The 10361-nt window shown below is 39.3% G+C and overlaps 1 long non-coding RNA gene across 2 annotated transcripts in view; it reads right to left on the bottom strand.

Annotated features, from left to right (window-relative positions):
* Positions 1 to 433: 433 nt before the first annotated feature.
* LOC106738114 (uncharacterized) overlaps positions 434 to 10361 on the bottom strand; it is a 164304-nt gene continuing 154376 nt past the window's right edge. For both annotated transcript variants that reach the window (XR_002089035.2, XR_001372027.2), the window contains 2 exons: positions 5756 to 5903; positions 434 to 552 (listed from right to left, as the gene is read on the bottom strand). This is a non-coding gene — a long non-coding RNA (uncharacterized LOC106738114). The remainder of the gene's footprint in view (positions 553 to 5755; positions 5904 to 10361) is intronic.

Here is a 10361-nt window from a genome sequence, read left to right as displayed (position 1 = left end):
CTATTATTACTATTGAATTAATTTTGCACTAGGATCTAGGCACTGCAGTCATGGATCAGTATCCTATTGTGCCAGGCACTGTACAAATGCTCTCCGTGCCCTAGAAGAACTTAGGGTCACGTCAGTGCTTCCTCCTTTCTGAGTCTAGGGACCAATGCTGAGAAGCAAGCCCCGCTCACTTCTTCCCATTCCTCATGTGCAAAAGCTCAGAAATCAGGACCTTACCCCATCTTTTGGACTCTTAATCTCAGGTATAATTCTTGGCTCACATTCTAAGCTTGCTGCTCCACTTGCCTTCTAGGCCTTGACATTACCTGAGACAGCAGTAACAGCTTGCTTCTCAGCAAGGAGGCAATGAAAACATGACCAGATATCATATTGTAATTTCAGTTATAGTTATAATTACTGCCTTCAAAATAATCCATAATGAAGATAAGACCAAACATTTCTATTTATTTTCCATATACTCCATTCAGAAAACATACAAAACTGGAGGTGTTTCTCAATAGTCCATGTTAACCATATTTCATTACAGCGTTTAAGAAACTTCATCTGTAAAAGAAAATAGAGAGAGTTAGAATTTTACTCTTTATTACAAGACAAATACCATGAAGTAAACTGTTCTTTCCCACACAGGTCAAAGAAATGATCCATGGCTAACATGTTATCTCTCTTCCTCCTTTCTACTTCATATATTTAGGGAAACAATTTTTTTGAAGAAAGGTGTGGAAAACATTTACTGATGCTGCTGATAACTGTATCAACATTTATATAGGTACTTACAAAACAAACACAAAAAAGGATGGAAAATGAACTGCGCTTTCTTTCTTGTTATTTGAAAAAGAGAAGAGACCATAGTTCAGAATGTTAAACTTTTTGATTGACTATAACATTTTCTATGAAAATCTCCAGTTACATTTTTTATTCAGAAATTAATTTAATACAAATATATCACTGCAATAGGAAATGTCTCAGTTATGTAATACAGTATCTTTTATAGCATTAATAATGCTTTCCACAGTAGTGGGATATAACTTCAGCTTTTTACAATTATCAGCACAGATAAAATTCACCCATTTTATTTTTCCTAACACCTATACAGGAGAAAACAGCTTTGGTGGCTGATAGCCAAGAGATGCTCTGTGGTCCTTTGTGGATAGGTTGCTCCCTAGTCAGAGACTACTTATTAGTGGAAGCTGTGTGATGTTGTTTGATGTTATCCACTCAAGACTGCCTTTCCCCAGGGGAATGGTCATAGGCTCGATCAAGTCTGATTGAAACTGGGCCTCTGCAAGCATTATTGGGAAACAGACTGAGCATGTTCAGTGCATCTTTTGCTTTTCTAACATAGGAGCAAGTTATGACTGACTGACATTTGAATTCATGCCTGTTGGTCACCATGAGAAGAGAAAGAGCCAAAGCAAGTTGAAGACTCTTCTCATCCAGACAAAAAAGCAAATGAAGAGGGGATACTGGTGGGACTCTCTTTACATGTCTCACAAACTCCCTCTGGTGATAAGGAAAGGAGCCTCCCTATCTACTTCATCCTGGCTCTCATTTCAAGGGCTAGGGACAGAAGTTGCACATAAACTGGATTAAGTGATTGGAGACTGGTTTAAACCTGTAACAGAACAAAAGTTCAGTGCACATAAACTGCTTTCAAAATGGCCAAAACTAGTTTAAGATAAACCTGGTTGGATGTGGTATCAGACTTAAATGATTTGGGTCAAACTGGTTTATAGAACTTCTGTCCCAGATCCCTTCCTGGTTCTAATCAACTCACAGTCCCCCAACATCCCAGGATGCTTTGCAGCCCTGGGCTATGCTGTCTGATCTAGTGGAGCTGAGATTGATTCACCCCTCTGCTCCTTAGCCTGCTTCCTGCCTATGTCTGACAGCCCATAGAGACTGGGGGGTGGAGGGGCAGGGGAACAGACCCCCAGCCCCTCCCAACAGGATCTACACAGCATGTGGGGGGAAGGAAAGACCCTGTGGTGGGGGCTTGTCAACCCTAGGCAGCCCTCCCCCCTTCCCCTTCCTAGCTGCCGATTGCTTCAGCAGCTTACACAAGACGGAGGGAGAAAGGGTCCTCCAGACTAGGGGCCTGCCCATGCAGCCCAGATTGGGGGCACTAAGGAGCCTCTGCCCCTGCCATAGGCAGCCCCAAGGAGCTGAGGGGAGTTCTCCCCCTCCCAAACCCCAAATCTGCTTGCCTTAGCCCCTGCAAGTCTCAGGCAGCCTCAGGGAGTGGAGGGAAATCTGCTTCCTGGTTTTGCCTTAGACTCACAGCAGCTTTGGGACTGGGGAGGGGGAAAATTCCCCTCAGGGTCTACCCCGGGCTGGGGGACCCTGGGCTGTGGTGGGGGGAAACCCTCCAAGGCAGGGGCTCCCCAGTGCCCCATGCTGGGCTGCATGGGCAGGCACTCAGCTGGGATGACATATTTTACTCCCCTCCTGGGGCAGTGGCTGAAGGAATCAGCAGTTGGGAAGGGGAAAATTCCCCTCATCTCCCCAGGGCTGCCTGGGCTGGGGAAAATCTCCTGAGGGGGAGGATCCCTAGAGGTGGGCCGGCACCCGGACAGGGGGCTCCTTAACCCCCTGTGAGGGGACAGCAGGGGTTTGGGAGCATGTACTGCGGAGCCAATTGGGCACTGGTGACACATAGAGGGTGCATGCAGGTGCACATGCACCACCTGTGATCAGCTGTGCACCCCCTGGAAGCACCAGCCACGAAACTGGAAGTGCACTTCCAGTTTCGCTGCTGGCTCAGCGATTGGCCACTGGTGGAGGCCCCCCCTCCCCCCCCAGCTACGGGGGGACTCCCCTACCTTGTCAGCAATCTGGTGCCCCCCCCCCCCCCAGACTCAGGAGGCACCAGTCACCCATGCAAATGGGGACACTTGGCTGGGCTGGCAATGGTCAGCAGGCTGAGAGACATGCTGTAGCACTCCTCCCTCCCCCACAACCTACTGGCCTGGTGCAGCCCCACCCTTCCCCCTTTTTTCCCAATTGAAAACTGAATACCACTTCAGTTGGTTATCAGTTCAACCTATGCAGCTTAGAGGAAACTGCTCAGGTTAAATCAATTCTGCCTTGGGCATTTTGTCTGTCTGTATTTAGCCAAGATCTGGAATTGGAGAGCAATGCTTCCCAAAGTAAAAGGTGTAGTATCTTGTAGCTTGTCACATGGAAACCACTCTTTATTATGTGCAGAAACTTATATTCAGAACTATTTACAGTAAAGAGGTAATGGTTTTTACTACTGTCCTTGCAAGGCTCTTGTGGTTGGCCTGTTCTGTTCTGCTGCCTGGAAGTTCCTGCTGGTCTCACCCAGACTGTCTCCCAGGATGCCACACTTCCTGAACACTTGATGTGTCCAGAAGAACATACTCTATGTCACAGGAAGAGTGTGCTCAGCAGAAAACTTTGCTTCCTTGCCTGATAAAAATGAGCATTGAGCTTATTCATCCCATCTTCCAGACTGTACACCACATCATGGGTAGACAAACCAGCTGAGAAGGGTACAGAAGTTCACAAAATTGCTCCCTCCATGCTTCTAACTGCTACACAGGAGGGGAGGTTTGGGGGTTTAGATTCAGGGGTTAGATTTAGACTGGACAGTGATTTTTTTCTCTTCTACAGTTTCGCCTGCTGAAAAGCTAATCCTTCATAGACTTTTTCGGCAGGCAAAGTCTGGAAGGCTCTGGTTACCATAAATGGAATAAAATGCCCTCAAGCCTTTGAATGCTCTCATTATTACAGAAAGAAAACAGAAGTGTAACTAAGATATATATTTTACATTTTCTTGAACCTTATTGTATATTATAGAAACCTATCTTTTAATTGGCATGTTAAAGTTGATGTTAAAGTTGGGTTTTATTAGCTTGGGGTTGCTTGGGGAACTCTGTTCCTTTGTCGGTATTTCATTTACTCCATATACAGCAGCATATATTAGATAATAAGGCTCAAAGAAGTGAATTATAAGGCTTCACCCACACCTTTTCTTTCCTTGGTTTTGGTTTTGATGGAGTTCAAAAACCCTGAATTTAACTTTGAAATTTTCACAATTTCCATTAAAACCTCAAAACACGAGTTAACTCCAACCAGGACGTTTAGATTACTCTAAAGTTAACCAATATTTAAGTTACAGTCTTTTCATGGTTTCCATCTGAAAGCATAAAATGGATCAGATTTGACTGAAATAGGCCCAGGCTTGCAAACATCAATTACTCTCAGTCAGGCTTTACCGTTGTACAATGAAATGCACATCAGGTAAGTTTTTTGATTGGTTTTGAGTTTAGTTCCTCAGATTTGGCAGAGAATTGCCAACAATTCTCTTTTATTTTTCTCTCCCATTTCTATTTAACACTTATATGCCCTATCATAACAATTTTTTTCCTTACTTCTTGGATATACGCTCACTTGTTAACAGATTTTAACACAGGCTAGGGGAAGTAAGTGTTTACTTTCAAAAAGTTGTTAAAAAACCATTACAGATCTTGTATTTAAAATTATACATCACATAAAAAGCAATTATGCTCATGAGAAATGATAAGACTAAGAAGCAGACTTTTGAGCGCAGATGCCTGTCACCTGATTTTAAGCATCAGATGAGGTATATGGAAATGTAAGTAGCTTTTGGGGAACTGTTTTTCTAACCAAAGATAAAGAATTTTTAAATTTTTATTCCCCATTTGGAGAGAGAGTAATTTCTATCAGAATGTTTTTCATAATGTTGATATTGTAGCAGCACTGACATCATTATCCAACAGTCTAGCTAATCTCCTGCATATAGGGTTTATTATATTACTTAAGTATCCAAGAATCTGAGATGACAGATTTTAGGATGAATTCTGTATTGTCATACTGTAGCTCTTTCGAACACCATATGGTGATAAAATTCATAGTTTAGTCACATTTCTGGACTTTGTATTTGAAGGTAAAATAGACTACATGCTCTGCAGAGAAACAGCACATAATCTGAGTTAATTAAGTAGTTTCAGAATTTTCTGTGTGACTTCTCATCAAATGAATTGGATTGCTATACAGAAGTCCCCAAATTTGTTCATAGTGTAAATTAAGAAGACTGTCAAGGATGCATCCTTTTTTACTCAATATTGAAGTAAGTAAATATTAATTAGGTGCAAGCATCCAAGACTCTGTGACCCAGTGTTTAGGTCACTTGATTAGGAGCAGGGAGAGCAGTCACTACTGCTTATTATCAAGTAGTTAAAAAAAATCAGTCATTGTGGATCTACATTGTTAGGTGTTTAACGTCCTCCTCATGTTGTACAAAGGAGGCCAGGGACCAAACTAAAGGCCATGTGATCCTGTACGTGGCTGTGCACCTACAAGTCTGGGACTGTAATCCCTTTTGTAGAAATGGTTTCTTGATGGCCTCAGTCTAGCCAGTCTAGTTCAGCATGCCAGGTGAGCAGAGATATCCTTATAAGCACCAGTGTGATTCCTGAGTAGATTGATCCCTGCCTAGTAAGGGTTGGGAGAAGGGGAAACAAGCAAGACCCAGAACCTGGGTCCCAGGACCTATGACCAAGATTTAAACTGGTGACAATGTAGTCTCTGTGAGTAGTTTCTGCTCAAGAGCTTGGCTGCCATAGTTTGGACAAGAGCTAGAGATTTCAGCTGGTCACATGATGAATAGCCCTAGTTTGAGAAGCTACACTAGCTGTAATCTATTACATAATCATTTTTAATTTATTGGAAAAAGAAAAGAGCATGGATTGTTTCCACTAACCTTAACCACTTTATTGGTATAAAATCATATTAAGTTGCTGTTATTTTCTTGTATTTGGCATTTTCTTCTGGCTGTTTATTCTGATTCACCTTGGCCTCCTGCCAAATGTGCATCAAGTGTCGAGAGTCAGTTCTAAACTCCATTTTTCCTATAAAAATGAAGAGAGATAATTATATTTAAGGGCAGTGGATAAAAAATAACCACAATTTACTTCCTTTTGGGTAAGTATAGAGTGAAACAGCAGCTTTAAATAGACACACTATTTGAGATGCTGGAATTAGTTATATATATAGAGCACTTCACTTACGTACAGTTATGGGATCAGCCCCTAAATATGTATTGCTTAGAATAAAGCATTTACTCTGTTTCCCATCGTATTTCCATTGAAGTTAAACAAGGGTACTCAACACCTTAAATTAATGAGAATCAATTTTTTATAACCTCAGTTTAAAGTTGCGCATGTTCTTCACAGTGATGCTAAAAAAACTTTCATGTTTTACAGGCATGGGGCCTTATCTCACATAGATGTCAGTCAGAAGCAACTCTACTTGAGTGACGCAGTGACAAGGCATGGTTCATATTTTTATACACAAATATCATTATTTCCTTCAGTAAAGTTCCCTTCATACCAGGGATAAAATTAGCCCTTTACATTGTACTACAAAACATAACAACTGTTTTAAAAATAGACTGATGAATGGACTGTATCTCTGGAGTAGGGACCTACCAAATACACAATTTCACGGATTTCACAGAAATCATGTAATTGGCAGTCTCCCATAAAATAGGTGGTTCACCATGAAAAAGCTTGGGGAACTATGTTTAAAAAACTGGCCAAGAGCTGGCAAAAAATTGTCTCCTAGTACAGGGATGGGGGGTGGGGGGAGGGGGATGAGGGAAGGGAGCAAAGAGAAAAAAAAAGACAGCTCCTGAAGCAGGGGTGGGGTGGGGAGAGAGGCAGGAACAGTTCCCATCTCTCTGTCTCCAGAAGTGGAAGAGGGAGCAGGGAAAAGTCTGCCAAAAGTTTATTTACTCAGTAATTATTGCCCTTTGCCCCTTGAAGAGAGTAATAATTACTGAATTAACAAGCAGACAGGTCCAGCTAGGACTTTAAATCAATTCCTGGGAGGGGTGGGACTTGCGGCACCCCTCATTAAATCAGAGGCATCAGGGGGGCCCACTTTGCTCTGCTTTCAAAATGGCAGCCCCAGCTGTGATATGGGCATGAAATCAGGTGCCCTGGCCATGTTACAGCCATGTAATTGGCTGCTGGGGCCCGTGAATTTGGGAAGTCCCTCCTCATGAGTTTTCTAACTCTTAATGCATCTAGACTCGCTGCTCTACAAAGTGCAACATTTATACCTCTGCTCTAAATGCATAATTTCAAATTATGCAAGCAGCTATTTTTTAATTTATTGATTTATATAATGCTAATGTATAATTAAACAGAATAGCAACACATATAGTCAAATGGGTTCAGATCAAACTAATTTTTTTGTGCACATACAATAAATAGTTTACACAGTTAAGCAACAGGTACTTTAGTGATGAATTTATTCAAAATATGCAGCAGGGTTATGTAAATGTACAGCTTTTAAAATCAGAACAACTTTAAATGGTCTGATATGGACTTAGGTGACCAATTTTAGGCAGAAAAGTCTGAACATTTTGGCCTATGGCCTTCTAAGAACTATAGATAATGTATATAAATTAATTAAGGTATGCTGTGTTTTAATGATCTGAAACATCTCCCTCTACTCCTGCACCAATTTTCCTTTACATACCATGAAGTCATATCACAAATATAAAAGATCATCTAGAAATGATTCCCTGTAATCAAATATCTCTATTCATTTCATTTACAAAAAACACATATAAAAATGGAAAAAGGAAAAATTTGCCTTGACATTTCATAAGATATTATGAAATCCTAAGTTTAGGAAACTTAATGAAGTCCTAAGTTTCTAAAATCACATAAATTCCATTAACACAATGGGCATAATGGAAGAAAAGGTGCGTAAATAAAAAAAAAAGTTACTGCTGTCCAAGTATAATTGTACAGAACTGGACTCATCATCCAAGCATCAGAAGAATGGAATAGATAGCATTTTATCAATAGCAATAATGGATTTAAGTGCAGTTTTATTGATTCCTTGTGACACTTCTTGAGAGACTAAAAACAATTGGCTTTTGACTTCACCTCTCATGTGAGTTTATTATCAAACCCTTTGTAAGGTGTTATTTACACTACACAGTAAAACTGATTTTGGCTACATGCCCCTTGGGATTCTGATGACATCATAAGGCATTTGAGCTTTGCCTCTATGGTTGCTATTTTGTATTGAGGAATCATGAAGAGACTACTAGGATCTCCGGAAGAAAATACTAACTCTTAAAATGCAGAAAGACTACAATAAGGTGTGCAGGCCCTAATCTTGTGCGATGTTAATAGTTTCTATTTAGTTCAGTGAGACTTGAGGATTGGACCTTAAAAATTACAAACAAAAACAAGTAGCCTAGACAACACAGGGGATACAACACTTCTTTAGCTGTTCCTTCTAATGTTAGTAATTAAACTAAGGGCAAGTTGAAGCAAATGTTTCACTTTTTACTCTCACAAGGTCTGTTTAGTCAACAGGGATACCACAGTTCACTGGATTCCAGTTTTGCTTATGCACAATTGCTGCACTAATTACCTCTTTCATTTCCAGATTAATGTTGTGCAAAACACATAAAAGAGTGTTAATTCCTTTATATCATATAGCTATTGGCACATTTGAACTTACCTTGGCAGAGTGAGTCAGAATCCTCAGTAGTGAGAACAGCCACTTTAATCAACTGTCTGTCCTTTTTAAGACCCTGGAGACCTTTGCCAACCTTTGTCCACACTCTAGCTTTTACATATGAACTAAAATGCAATGGCCTCTATCCATGCATCCACCTTAACATTTATTCTAAATGTTTTGATGCTTGACTCAAATCGAATCTATAAATCTTTTACACTTTATCTATTGCTTTATCTATTGTCTAGTTTACTACCCAGAACTAATTATAGGAACTCAATTCATGCCACTGTGTTCTGACTTATGTTTCTAGTCAATGGTGTCAGCAACAGTAGCCACCTTCACCAAAATCATTCTCAGCCTTCATTTTTGTTATGGGATCAACTCAGTCAAGTAGATTCAGACACACCTTCCCACAACCACAGTGTTAATTGAAGATCGTTATTTCATGTATATTTCATGTAAAACATTCAGATCTACAACATAATTGCAATTAATATGTCAAGTTTTATAATGATTCAATATTTTGTTGTCACATAACTGCTAAGGATGGACACATAAACAATCATTAATATAATAGCTCTATTCTTCAATAACCTTGCTTTGTTCACTTGCCTTTAACTACATAAAACATCAGCAGAAATTTTAAAAATAATGTATCTAATGAGAGGTTACAAATGTAAAAGTACTCTACTACTTTCCCATAGTTAATTGTTTATTATAGTTTGACCTGGCAAAGGAAAATCACTTTGTAAACTCTGAATTTTCTGCCACAAAAAAGGAATTTGTATAAGAACTCCATAAATTGCTTTAATTTAATTCATATGAGAGGGAAATTCCCCTGTCTGGAAAATACCATGTTTTGAACAGACTTATGAGTAATATGCAAACAAGGTGAATGGAAAAAAGATATGGTGACTCTGGAATAATAGAAGGAAATTCAGTTTGCTTCTATGACAAAGTTCTGCTTTACTCTGTCGACATCTTTTATCCAGTTAATTATTGAGTACTATATTCTCAAACAAAAAGCTATACAATATACTGGAAGCCCATAACCTACTTTTTTTTTGTTTCCATCAATTCCACTGTTCCTCCTCTCTTTTATATAATACAAACAAATTTACAAACAGTTCATTCATAAAATATTGATGTTTTTCCCATTCTTATGTTTGGATTTAAATCATCAATGCCCGTTCACTCTTCTGTTTTTATGTGTATATTGTTGAAATTAAATTGCAAACATATGACATAAAATGATTTATTTATTCTTTATACATGTTTAGTTGTTGTTTAATAAAAGTTGAGTTATTTCAACAGAAATATTTTCTTTCTGTTTAATAATAAAATAAATACAATTACTGTAGAACTCATGTCTTATTGCTGGGCATGGCATTACTTCATCTATTGTAGAATCTCACATATTCTAGGGATTTGTTCTTCTTTTATTTTACTTCTCTTTCCAGATGAGAGCAGGGAAGATCTCTTTTCTCTTAAAGACTGTACTTCCAGGGGATTTACTGCATTTCATTGGACTACTATGTGGTGATGAATTATTTTTCCCTCCACCCATCAGCAAAGGACATTAAATTGTTTTCTGTTTAAAAGTGAGACAAAATTTCTACTGCAAATGGTGAGAAGTCATAGATCAATTTACATAGCAAATGGTTTCTGAACAAAAAATAAGCCTCCCTGCTACCACTTTTTGCTGGTTAATACAGCTCAGGTAAAGTATCTAAAGTATTCAAGAACTTGCTTACACAGGCATTTTTTTAAAACCCTACTGTTTCAGCATCAGAAATGGAGCTTTGCTGATCACAGTGGAT

This window comes from Alligator mississippiensis, chromosome 3, assembly GCF_030867095.1.
Source record: "Alligator mississippiensis isolate rAllMis1 chromosome 3, rAllMis1, whole genome shotgun sequence".
NCBI lineage: Eukaryota > Metazoa > Chordata > Crocodylia > Alligatoridae > Alligator > Alligator mississippiensis.
The sequence above is the reverse complement of the archived record's forward strand: the minus strand, read 5'-3'. Positions and strand labels throughout refer to the sequence as shown.